This window comes from Abramis brama, assembly GCF_963993115.1.
Source record: "Abramis brama genome assembly, chromosome: 8".
Taxonomy (NCBI): domain Eukaryota; kingdom Metazoa; phylum Chordata; class Actinopteri; order Cypriniformes; family Leuciscidae; genus Abramis; species Abramis brama.
Window position 1 is genome coordinate 37,954,863 of NC_139970.1, and position 12,230 is coordinate 37,967,092.

Below are 12,230 nucleotides of genomic sequence, written 5' to 3' on the forward strand. Positions count from 1 at the left end.
AACAGCCAATAATCTAGTCTTCACTGTCACAGGATCTTTATATCCTGATTTAATGCTTAAGGAACATTTCTTATTATTATCAATGTTGAAAATGGTTAATAGTTGCTTAATAGTTTTGTGGATACATTCTTTTCAGGATTATTTGGTGAATCGAAAGTTCAAAAGGCATGCATCATTTATTTGAAATAGTAAAGAAATATATAATGTTACAAAATATTTGTTATTGTCAGGGTCTGAATCGGGCTCGAATTGGTTTGAAATTGACACTTTCCTTATTCATATTTACACAAGAACTCGCAGTTATGGAGGGACGGGACATTTCCCGAACACGCTAAGCACTGAATGTGAATAAAAGCCTAAATTCAATCTGTTCATCATATGAAGCGATTGTGTCTCTTCAGACAATTTGGACTAAACCGCTCTATTCACATGGATTAGTTTTGACGATCTCTTTATGAACTTTTGAAGCGTCAAAGTGGTAGTTGCGTAGCTGTCAATGGAGGGACAGAAAGCTCAGATTTCATCAAAAAGATCTTCATTTGTGTTTCTGAAGATGAACGAATGTCTTACGAGTTTGGAACAACAGTAATAATGACAGAATTTAAATTTTTGGGTGAACTATCCCTTTAAAATGCCCCTATAAAGTGTGGCAAGCCCAAATCTACTTTGCTTTTTAGGTTAGGTAAGTACAGTTGGCTTTTACATAATATTGTATTAATAAATTTAAAAGTAGTTTGTTCCAGCATCAGTAATACTCCTCACTCTATTTTTATACACGACACAAGCATTTCGAGGAATTTGAGATGAAATACAATCCCTGTAGACCCCAATTAAGTCTCAGCACATTCTTTCATTAACAAGTGTTCTGATTTTAGGCACCGAGAAGTGTGAAACTCTCCCACTCAAACCAGTATGTTCCAGAATCACAATATTTAGACCAACCGTGTGTTTTGAGACAGCTGATCGCATAGAGCGTTAGTTTCTCTAAAATTGTTTTATCAATAATGCTGAAAATGGTCTTAAAAGCTAGTTAAATCAGAATAAACCATTTTCTTAGGACATCCGCAAAAGAAAATGGGTTCATACTTTTTTTTTTTAAACAGATGTGCGGTGTCCATTAACATGCATGTTTCCAAGAAGAACCGTTAACATTCCACTAAAGGTTCTTTATAGTGGAAAAGGGTTCTTTAGATTTTTAAAATGTTCTTTACACTGAGAAAGTGGTTCTTTTAAGAACTGTTGACTAAAAGGTACTTCAAGGGAATCAAAAATGGTTCTTCTACTATGGCATTACGGCGAAACCCGAGCGAAGAGTTTGGGTTAGGGTGAGTATAGTAATTATAAATATCTGTATTACTATGTTCCACTCTCAGAAAAAAAAGGTACAAAGCTGTCACTGGGGCGGTACCCTTTCATCTTTGTACCTAAAGAGTGCATATTAGTACCTCAAAAGTACATATTGGTACCAAAAGTGTACATATTAGTACATAAATGGTACATATTACAACCTTTTGAAAGGGGACCGTCCCAGTGACAGATTTTGTATTTCTTTTTTTTTTTTCTATGTAGATAGCTTTGTAAACGTGTGCATTTTGCTGCAAAATAATTTGGACTTGAAATCTGGACCAAATTCCTTATAGCCTATCTTTAATAAAATTCCTAATATGCAGTTTGTTATTGACATGAGTCTTAAGACTCTTAATGCTTTTGTTCCTGTCTTCTCCCTGGCCGATAGGGCGAGCTTTAAGTGTAAAGCTGTCGCAGCCAACAGATGGCACTGATTCCACATGCGTGAGGCTTCTGGCCCACAGATTGGAGAGCCTTTGTCTTCATGATGATGCTCGGATAGCTCGCTAAGTAGCTCCTCGGGGAGGTTATTGTAATGGCAGTTTTTAGCAGTCACACACCAACACTAGATGCTTCCACAGATCGCAGCTGCTGCTGGGATTACTGCACTGTTAACCTGTCAACTTTAAGAAGTGCCTGCGATCCCCTTTCTCTATATCTGCAGGAAAGATGCCAGGGAAAAATCATCAGCGCAACTATTAGAAATCCTTCTTCAGTTTCTTGGCAAAACGCTCGACGCCAGAGATGTTTATCATTGAAGGTCTTGACTGAACAACATGAATCTATTTATGACATGTTTATTAGGCCTACTGCAAAGAGCGAATGGGCGAATCGCACAAAATCCATCAAGAATGTGTTTAGCTTAAAAGAATTAATGAATAAAATAAAATAGTTTAAAATAAACACATCGTATTTTTAGGGCTTTTTTGCACTTAAATTTTCATAACAGTAAAAAGCTTAATTCCTATTATTAGATTCAGATAAAACAAACTGAAATACAATTTAAAGAAATTAAAGTAGTATACTTATATAGTATACTTAAATGCTTATATATAAAAGTACATTACTATATATATATGTGTGTGTGTGTGTATAGCATTATTTCATTTTAATGATTTTAATGGTCCTAAAAACATTTATTTTCTTAACTAAATAAAAGCAAATAAATATTTATTTATTTATTTATATATATATATAGTTTGCTTTTAGGGTGAAATGTGACCTGGACATGTTTTTGATGTATTGTGATATTCACTAAAATACAGATTCTGTGAGATAGCTATTGTGAGAGTAAACACCCTTCCCCTCTCACTTCTCCTCTCACACACAAAACTGATCACACTTTGATCCTCAGGCTTTGAGGAATTAGACTCCAAAATGAATCTGTCAGAAAGTATCTGTGTTGGTGACACATATCATCTCTGACACCAAAGTGACTTCTTGTGGTCAGATCCCATTGTTGTAGACTCAAAGCCAATGCATCTTATTCCTAAAAGAGTATGTTTCAAATTAGTCAGGGCACATTTGTCCAGAATGTCCCTAACAATGGATCTTTGTGAGAACTTGTAAAAAGGCTCATCTGGGCTTCAAACACACAGATTGCTGGTGGTGAGGAACCAGTCGGCAGACAGTCGCCTCCTAATTATTTTAGCCCCTAATTGGCATTCAAAACAAGGCATTAACACCGTCTCTCACTCTCTCTTTCTGTCTTTGTGTCTTAAGGTGGGAGTTTCCAAGCTTGTGTGTTTTTATGACATCCATCATGAAGAGGAAAAGTCGAAGTGTCATGCAGGGAGATGATTGAGCTGGATTCTTTCACCTAGTTTATTTGATTTTTAACGTTTCATATGCATTTTCCTTCTATAAAATATGAATATATTATGTTCAAATGTTGCCACTTAAAGCAACAGTTCAGTCAAAAATGAACACCACATTAGGGCTTTTCACACTTGAAATAGTTAACCCTGGGTCATTCTAAACCCCAGGTTAAAAAGCTGGGTTAAGAATGACGATAACCTAGGGTTAAGCACAGTGTGAAAAGCCCTATTTTTTATTTAACATTTATTTAAATAGAAATGTTAAAGTTCAAGGTACACTCTTTAAAATTACGTTTTTTTTTTTATTGGCAACAATGGTTCCCATTAACGGTAAACCGTTCTATTTCTCAAAAGGTTTTTTATAGTGAAAATGTTCTTTCGATTTTTTTAAATGTTTTCACACAAAGAAAAAATGTTTCTTTTAAGAGCTGTTTACTAAAAGGTTCTTTAGGGCATCGCTCGAAAAAACCCCTTTGGAACCCTTGTTTTTAAGTTTTTACGTCTGTATAATATTTATTTATTTATATAATATTTATATTTTTTCATTTTTGTAATTACATTATTTTGTTTAAAATTAAATTCTAATCATTTTAAATTATTTTGACCAGGATATTCTTAAAAAAAAAATAAATCAATTTTGTGTTCCACAGAATAAAAAAAATAAATAAAAAAATCATATGGGATTGCAATGACATGATGACAGTAAATTATGACAGAATTTTCATTTTTGGGTGAACATTAAGCAAGAAGATATGTTTAAAACCACTTGATAAATTATTCACACTTTTTTTTTCCCTCTATCACACTCTTAAAAAATAAAGTAAAAGTTCTTTAACACCCTTGGATCCTTTAATTATACTAAAGTTTCTTTATAGTGGAAAAAGGTTCTTTAGATTATTAAAATGTTCTTTATAAGAAAAACAAAAGTCACTGGAAGGTTCTTTAAGGAACCCAAAATGGTTTTCTCTGGCATTGTTGTGAAAACTCCTCTTTTATTTTTAAGAGCGGACAGAGTCAAAATTTGGGAAAAGGGGACTACAGGAAGAGAAGTGAGACAAAGTAAGGTTTCTCTCAGATATAGTCTTGCACGTGAGCTTTAGAGGCCTTGTCCTGCAGTCCATCATCTTGTGAAAGATTACGTTCTTTATGTAGTTGATTTGAATGATCCTGAGTGTGTTGTAATCCAGAGCTGGGAGCGTGTGAGCCGAGCAGAGATCACACAGGAATCTCAGATCCGAGGCCAGCAGGAAGAGGAATCGCCTGCGTATCCAAATAAGGATAGAAACGTTCCCTGCTTTTGTTCTGAAGGGGTTTCCCCCTCCCCTATAAATGCTTATTGCCAAATAAGTCAGCACTATTAGCACACTAAACCACCGTGGCCCCATCAAACCAAGCAAAGCAGATGGTTTTCATCATAAGGAATGACACCACTGGGTCATTTTTTGGGGGAAAGGTTGTGTTGGACTACTAAAGTATGACTAGCACTATGCATGATGCAGACCCACAGGGACTAAATAGAAAAGATGCTCTGACCTCTTCGTGACCTCACCTCATAAAAACTTCACAGGAAGTATCCGAAGCACCCTCAGGTCGCCTGGAGCTTGTGTTTTAAATTAGTGCGGTCCGCTCTCAGGTGACTCACGCTGTACTTAACGTTGGATGAGCCACTTTTCCCCAGAATAGCTTGGATTATAAAAATAATCACATGAAGATAAATAAACCCACAGCACACAGCTCAGCTCAGAGAGAAGCTCACCATCCTGCCAATTACAGAGAACAGGTTTTCATGGATTACCTCAGCCATGTGCAGGATCCATCAGCGCTACCAGCTTTCCAGATGCAGTCGTTTATGACCAGGATTTTAAAGGGATAGTTCACCCAAAAATGAAAATGCACTCACCCTCATGTCATTCCTAACCTGTCTGATGTTCTTCTGTCCAACACAAAAGGAGATTTTGACATTTACATTCGGCAGAAATTTACATTTAAGGTATGCTTTTTTTAAATGTATAATTTATATTTATATTTTATATAAAAATAAAAATGTATATTATATTATATTATATTATATTATATTATATTATATTATATTATATTATATTATATTATATTATATTACTCATTTTCCATCACATTATTTCAAATAAATACTATGCTGGTTAAACTTTTCTGGCCATTTACAATTACAAAAAGGATAAAAGGCACCATATAAGTATATTATAAAAGTGTTTTATATGTCTTGTGAACTGTAAAAGTGATATACGGTCACTTTTGCAAGTAATATGTTATAGGTTTGTGTGACGAACAGACTGAAATTTGAGATGTTATTCACAGACCCACTGAACCGCTGCAAGCTGATTCATTGTAGTTGCATGTAAAGGAGCAACCAGTACATTATTCACTATTTTCTATTTTATTATATTACTAATTTTTCATTATATTTGTTTTATGCATAGAATAAAGCCATAAGTTGACAATGACTTAAGCAAATTACAACAGAATTGTTGATGACAAAGTGTTTTCTGAATGTTCCTGACACGCTTTACACCATGTATCTCTTGAGATCTACTCATATGAATCACTAAGAGTGAATCATCTTGAAAAACAAGACAGAGGAGCTTGGAGGAAATGCTGCAGACACGACGAATCCATCATATTTTCCCCCTCCTGCTCCCTGGATTGATTTAGCCTAACTGCAGAGCCCCAAATTATTTCAGGAGCAATTAAAAGGAAGCTCATTTTCAGCGAGAAGACATTAAAACTATCAGGGAAAATACGGTCTGATGTCTAGCAGAGACTTTTCACTTTCTGTCTCAGCAGCCGACTGAATCCAGCGGCGCTGATGACTTTGAGAGAGGAGGATGCGAGTCAGGACGTCTGGAGCCTGGAGTTTCAGACTCAGATTGCCAAAGTTTATGTGCTGCACGCGGGTCCCATGGCTACTCTTGCGATGAATGGCTGGCAGCAGAGGGTATACGAGCCTTAAAGTTAATGCAGATCACTGGGGAGATAAAGCAAAGCACAGCCTGTTTAGTAAACAACAGCATATTCCAATAGAAAGACTGTATTCCCAAAGAACATTACGGTGTAATAGAATTAGTGCAGAAACGGTTAGAAAAACATTGTCAAGCAGTGTCAGAAATGAACTTCTTTTCTTCAGGGGAAACATTTACTCATTAGAATTGATTTTACAAGCTTTTTTTCTAATTATGTAAAAACAGTGTAATCCATGGCACATTAAATTCAGTCAAATCATTTAAACTGATATCAAGGCAAGTGTTGTGCAATGTTGAACTTACAGTTTTTTTTCTGAAAAATGAATAAATAAAATAAAATAAACCGCAAAAACAGTCATATTTTTTGCTGAAAAAAAACAGAGATATTATTATATTATAATTTCTCAAATAATATACTTTTGCTTTTTTTTAACTGAAAAATCAACTATATGTTAGATTATATTAAGCATTATATTATATTATATTATCCACCATATTATTATATTATTCACCATATTATTATATTATCCACTTTGCTCAGTGAGAGGCAGTGAATACAGAAAATATAGAATATGACAGTTACAGGTCACTGCATACGATGTCTGCAGAAGCACAAACCTGTTACTAAAATCAAGTATTATGAAATATAAAAAATGCTAGGTAACTGATTAAATGGGAGGTATTTTTGGCTCCTAACATTTGAAATATTTTGGGAAATGTTCTCATATTTATTGCCATTTTTTCCCCACACCCCTATTCATTTCTGACCCTATTTTTAATCTACTAAAACTAACACTGGCCTCTGGTAAGTTTACTATGAAATTACTTGATATCTCAATGAAAGGCAATATCTCAATGATATCTCAAACTTTTGACCACTCACTTGCAGTACATTGGCTGATTATTCACGTTTACATTTGTCTGCATGTGTAGAGTCTGATTTTGCTCTAAAATAGCAGAATCTACTAGTTGGATGCATTGTGAATAACGTAAAGCACCGTTACGCTGTTTTCTGTTTGATGTTGTCCTCATTAACTCTCTGGATTATAGATGTCGTTTGAGGTTAAACCAAAGGTTAGGCTTGAGCTAATATACCACGGCTTTTCTCTTGACATGCTTATGGGGGCAGAACCCTGTAAAACTGCTCTTCGACTCTGTAATTCACCGTGACAGGGAAGCAGTGCTCTGTAATGTCCAGCCTCAAATACTCACTCTGAGATATCTGAGTCAGGTAGACACTCAGCAGAAGCCAGAGAGGTGGGATTTCACAGGATTTTCACATTCCATCAGACCTCTCCCTCATCGGGATGTTTTGGATGCACTTCAACAGTGAGGCCTCGGTGAAAGGATTGACAACGGGGATTATTTTATTGATTTATTTACATTTTTATTGAGGATTATTGAGGGTATTATTATTTTAGAAGGTTTTTTTTATATACATTTGTCTAAAACTTTTGTATTTATTTTTGCTGAAAAATAAATAACACATGTATATAATCATGTATATTATGTTTATTGTAATTATAGTTTATATTCGGTTTATTATGTTATTATATTATATTATATTATATTATATTATATTATATTGAATATAATAATATGTTATGTACATTTTTTTTTAATTGTTCCTTTCTGAAAATGTTAATTGCATTGCACCCTCATTAATATTCACATGACATTTATGGCTGCATGATGTGATGTGATTGGTACTTCCGTTCCTAGTATTCTGCAAGGATGGCAGCAAGCCGGTCATGTACTTCCAGGATGGTCCTGCACCAGCCGAATAACGGCCATTGAGATGTACAGGAGTACTAGTGGATATTCCTCAGGTGTTATAGACTTCCTCCTTTGTCATTTAAAACTTTTCTTTATGAAGAAGAAACTTCACATTAAGCTGAAGAAAGCTTGCTGCTTGCTAATGCATGCTAGCAAGCTTAATACATTCTGTGAGTAATTAACAAGAAAACGCTCTCTTCCATCGGAATCCATTTCCAAAGTCGAAGCGTGCTGTTTCTCCCTCTTGTACAAGTCTGGAGCCAACCGAGTCCTGCAAATGACTGATGGAACAGCTCCGCACATTACGGTATAAATAACTGCACTGGTACATTAATTACCACCTCCGACTGGATCTCGCCCTGATCACACTCCCATCTAATAGCAAAGCCTGTCAAAGCGTCAGTGGGAACCTTGACACCTTCCTGTGAGAATAAAGTGATGAGAACAGCGAGCTACCCGCTATCAGAGGCTGTGGCAAAGAAGTGCCAAAGTGCTCCGAAAAAAAGAGTAGAGATGAGATGAGGTGCAAACCTTGGCACCTTTCTGGGCGTGTGGGTGGGTGGAAGATGAGGGGCTAGACATGTTGTCATGAATCTGTCATCATACCACTTGTCCTCGATCCACTTCCCCCCCTTCCGATCAGTCCTGCTGCACGCTGACACCTGTCTCAGATATCATTTCAATTTTTGCACATAACATCTGTCATCTGATTAGCAGTTAACTTACTAGTCTAATATCCCTTTAACTCTTTATGAAAATAGAATATTACTGTAAAACTGTAGCAATTATTTTGATTTTTTTTTTATTTAATTAAAATTTTAACTCTAAATTTATTTTTACTTCCCAAATAGATTATATATATATATTTATATATAGATAGATATTAGGGGGGCTTTTATACCCCCTCAGTCAGTTATAGTCCTCGAGTTGCAACAAATTTGTCTTCTTTGTGCAGGATCAGTATTTATAATGTTGCAAGTGTTGATATCAGACTTCAGACCTCTGCACCAGATCCCTGCACACTTATCTTGTGAGGGTTCATCCTCCTATATGCTACGTGAGTATGTGTAAACACACATATTTAACATTGAGTAGCTTTGGTTGACTTAACTTGTTTTTTTGCAAACTCTTGTATGGTATTTCTTAAGTCGTCCAAACAGGCCTGTCCTTTAGCCTTGCATTCTTCATCAAACAGGGAGTGCCAAAGAGACGAGGTTCACGAAAACTCGCTAACCCTGAGCGACCACAGCCCATATCCTTCCACTCTCACTTGAACATGTGCTCACTCCCTTTACTGCTGCCATTTGAAGATAGGCGTAATGTACCAGCCGTCCAGTTGTGTGAGAACTGGACACAGATTTCTCAGACTTCTACTCTGTCTCTCTTTGTCACTTCACAGCCTATTTCAGAATTAACATTTTTTACCAATTTATGATTTTTGACTTGCACTGAATTGAATTAAGAATGTAGCAAACAAAATGCAGAATTGTAATTTTATTTTAATTGAAATAGAATGATGAAGAAATGAAGAGATTCCAAAAGTTTTGAGACGTCTGCCTTTATGAACTTTAATGACATCCCATTCTTAATGGTAGAGTTTAATATGGGGTTGGCCCACCCTTTGCAGCAATAACAGCTTCAACTCTTCTGGGAAGGCTTTCCACAAGGTTCCTTGAGTGTGTTTATGGTAATTTTTGACCATACTTATAAAGGCGCATTTGTGATAAGGCCTGGCTCGCTCCTTAAGAGTTCCTTTCACTGTAACTAAGGGGCCAACCCCTGAAAAACAACCCCACGCCATAATCCCCCCTCCACAAACTTTACATTTGGCACAATGCAGTCAGGAAAGTACCGTTTTCTTGGCAACCGCCAAACCCAGACTCATCCATCGAATTACCAGGCAGAGAAGCGTGATTCGTCACTCCAGAGAACACATCTCCACTGCTCTAGAGTCCAGTGGCGGTGTGCTTTACCCCACACTGCATCCGACGCTTTGCATTGCACTTGGTGATGTAAGGCTCGGATACAGCTGCTCAGCCATGGAAACCCATTCCATGGCGCTTTCTGTTCTTGAGCTAATCTGAAGGTCACGTGAAGTTTGGAGGTCTGTAGCTATTGACTCTGCAGAAAGTTGGTGACTTCTGTGTACTGTGCGCCTCAGCATGCGCTGGACCCGCTCTGTGATTTTACGTGGCCTACCTCTTTGTGGCTGAGTTGCTGTTGTTCCCAATTCCCACTAACAGTTGACCATGGAATATTTAGTAGTGAGGAAATTTCACGAATGGACTTATTGCACAGGTGGCAACCTATCATGGTACCACACTTGAATTCACTGAGATCCTGAGAGCGACCCATTCTTTCACAAATGTTTGTAGAAGCAGTCTGCTGTGGCCATGCAAGTGATTGGAACACCTGAATTCAATGATTTGGAGGGGTGTCCCCAATACTTTTGGCAATATAGTGTACATATATATATATATATAATTCGTTTTTTATTATGACTTTACAATAAAAATATACATAAAATATAGAAATATATGATCTAAATATATAAACAAAATGCATATATATATAATATATATCATAAACACGATTATTGCACTTATTGATTTATTTGTATGACTTTATTTGATTGATTTTATTTGTCTGTTCCTCAGATGTAAAAACACAATTTGATTTCAGTATATTTGTACAGACCGCAGCCTCTGAGGTATTGAATATTTCAACAGCCACATAAATAATGCTCCGGTGGCCCTGTTTCCACAGGCGTTTTACACACAATAGCATGAACAGAAGGGAAAACAGACTCAGTGGGATTGGGGTAACACCCCTCAGAGAGGCTTTTATGAAGAGGACAAAAAAGTAGGCTTTTAATAAAAATACAATTACAAATGAAGTAATGTGTCCATGGGACATGATAATATTGCGCCTAGGGAAGTGAAGGTTGCATTTACTCACCCTCATGAAGTTCCAAACCCATATGATTATCTTACTTCTGTGGGACACAAAGGGAAATGCTAAGCCAAAACAAAACAAGCTGCTCTTTTAAACAACAAAAGAAGACAGTGAAGACACTCTCTACATCTTGGTGTGTTAAACGTTTTCTTTTTCATTTTTGCCATTGACTTTGTCTTTCCCTTCACAGACCTTCTCGGAAAAGAGCGGTGGGTTGTGTTGGGGTGAGGGTGGGCTTGCTGAGAAAATGTAGCTGGAGGTGGGTGGAAATTGGCAGGAAGTGACCATTTCATAAATATATACAAATTCTCCCAGTAAAGAAAACATATTTCAGACATAGTATAGAGCCTAGTAAAAGCAGAGGCTTAAATGACTTAATGTTCAAGTCATGTTGAGATTTGTTGCTGTTGTTGTTTTTAGAGTTTTCCCAGCATGCATGTTATGAATGTGCGATCATATGCTATCTAGAGCCATGAACATGCATATTTCCAGCTTTACTCCATACAGACAAACTCCCATCCCGCTCGCAGCAGGAGAAGGCACATCTTCATCTGTGGGACAGCTCTCTGAGGGACGAGGCCTGCCCTGAGTCATGTTTATATTAGTGTCTGATGCAGTCTTTCACAGTAATATGAGCTTGCTTATGTACACTCTGGTCCTTTTATAAATCATCAACCATCTAACTCAACCCCCCAATGGAAAATGACATCAGACGAGGATAAGATTGCTTTTATCACATTTAAGATTGCACATACCTTGAATACAAACAAGCTAAACAGGCTACCATATGCTTGTGCTCAAATTAAAACTGGCTTAAGATCATAAACTGAGTTGCTTATCAGAAAATGTGTGGGTGCTGTTATCATTCTTTTTATGATTTATCAGGTTTAACTTTACACTCTGAGAGAAAATCCCTCACAGTCAAAATAATCTCATTAAAATTAATATTTTCTTCTTTTTCAGCAAATGGTCAGTGAAAGGGTTTGTTTAAACTCTGGCACATTTTTATCATCATCATCACCATCTTCACAAGGTCATTCTAAATGTTTATTTTATTTAAGGTATTTTTCTGCTATTTGATATGAAGCTTTTGATGAAAAAGCAATTTTTGTACTAAATAAATTTTAAAACCCTGATTTTCATTTTAGTTAAACATTTCCTTTTATTTAAACCTTATTATTTTTTTTTAGCAAAAACAAAAACAAAAAGATGGATAAATAAAATAATGGATAAAGGCCAAATAGGTAACTTTGTTAGTTTGTTATTCGGTGTGTCAAAATTTTAAATAATGCTCTAATTTTTGTATTAGTTAAATCATGTGGTAACAGTGTTGAACCAT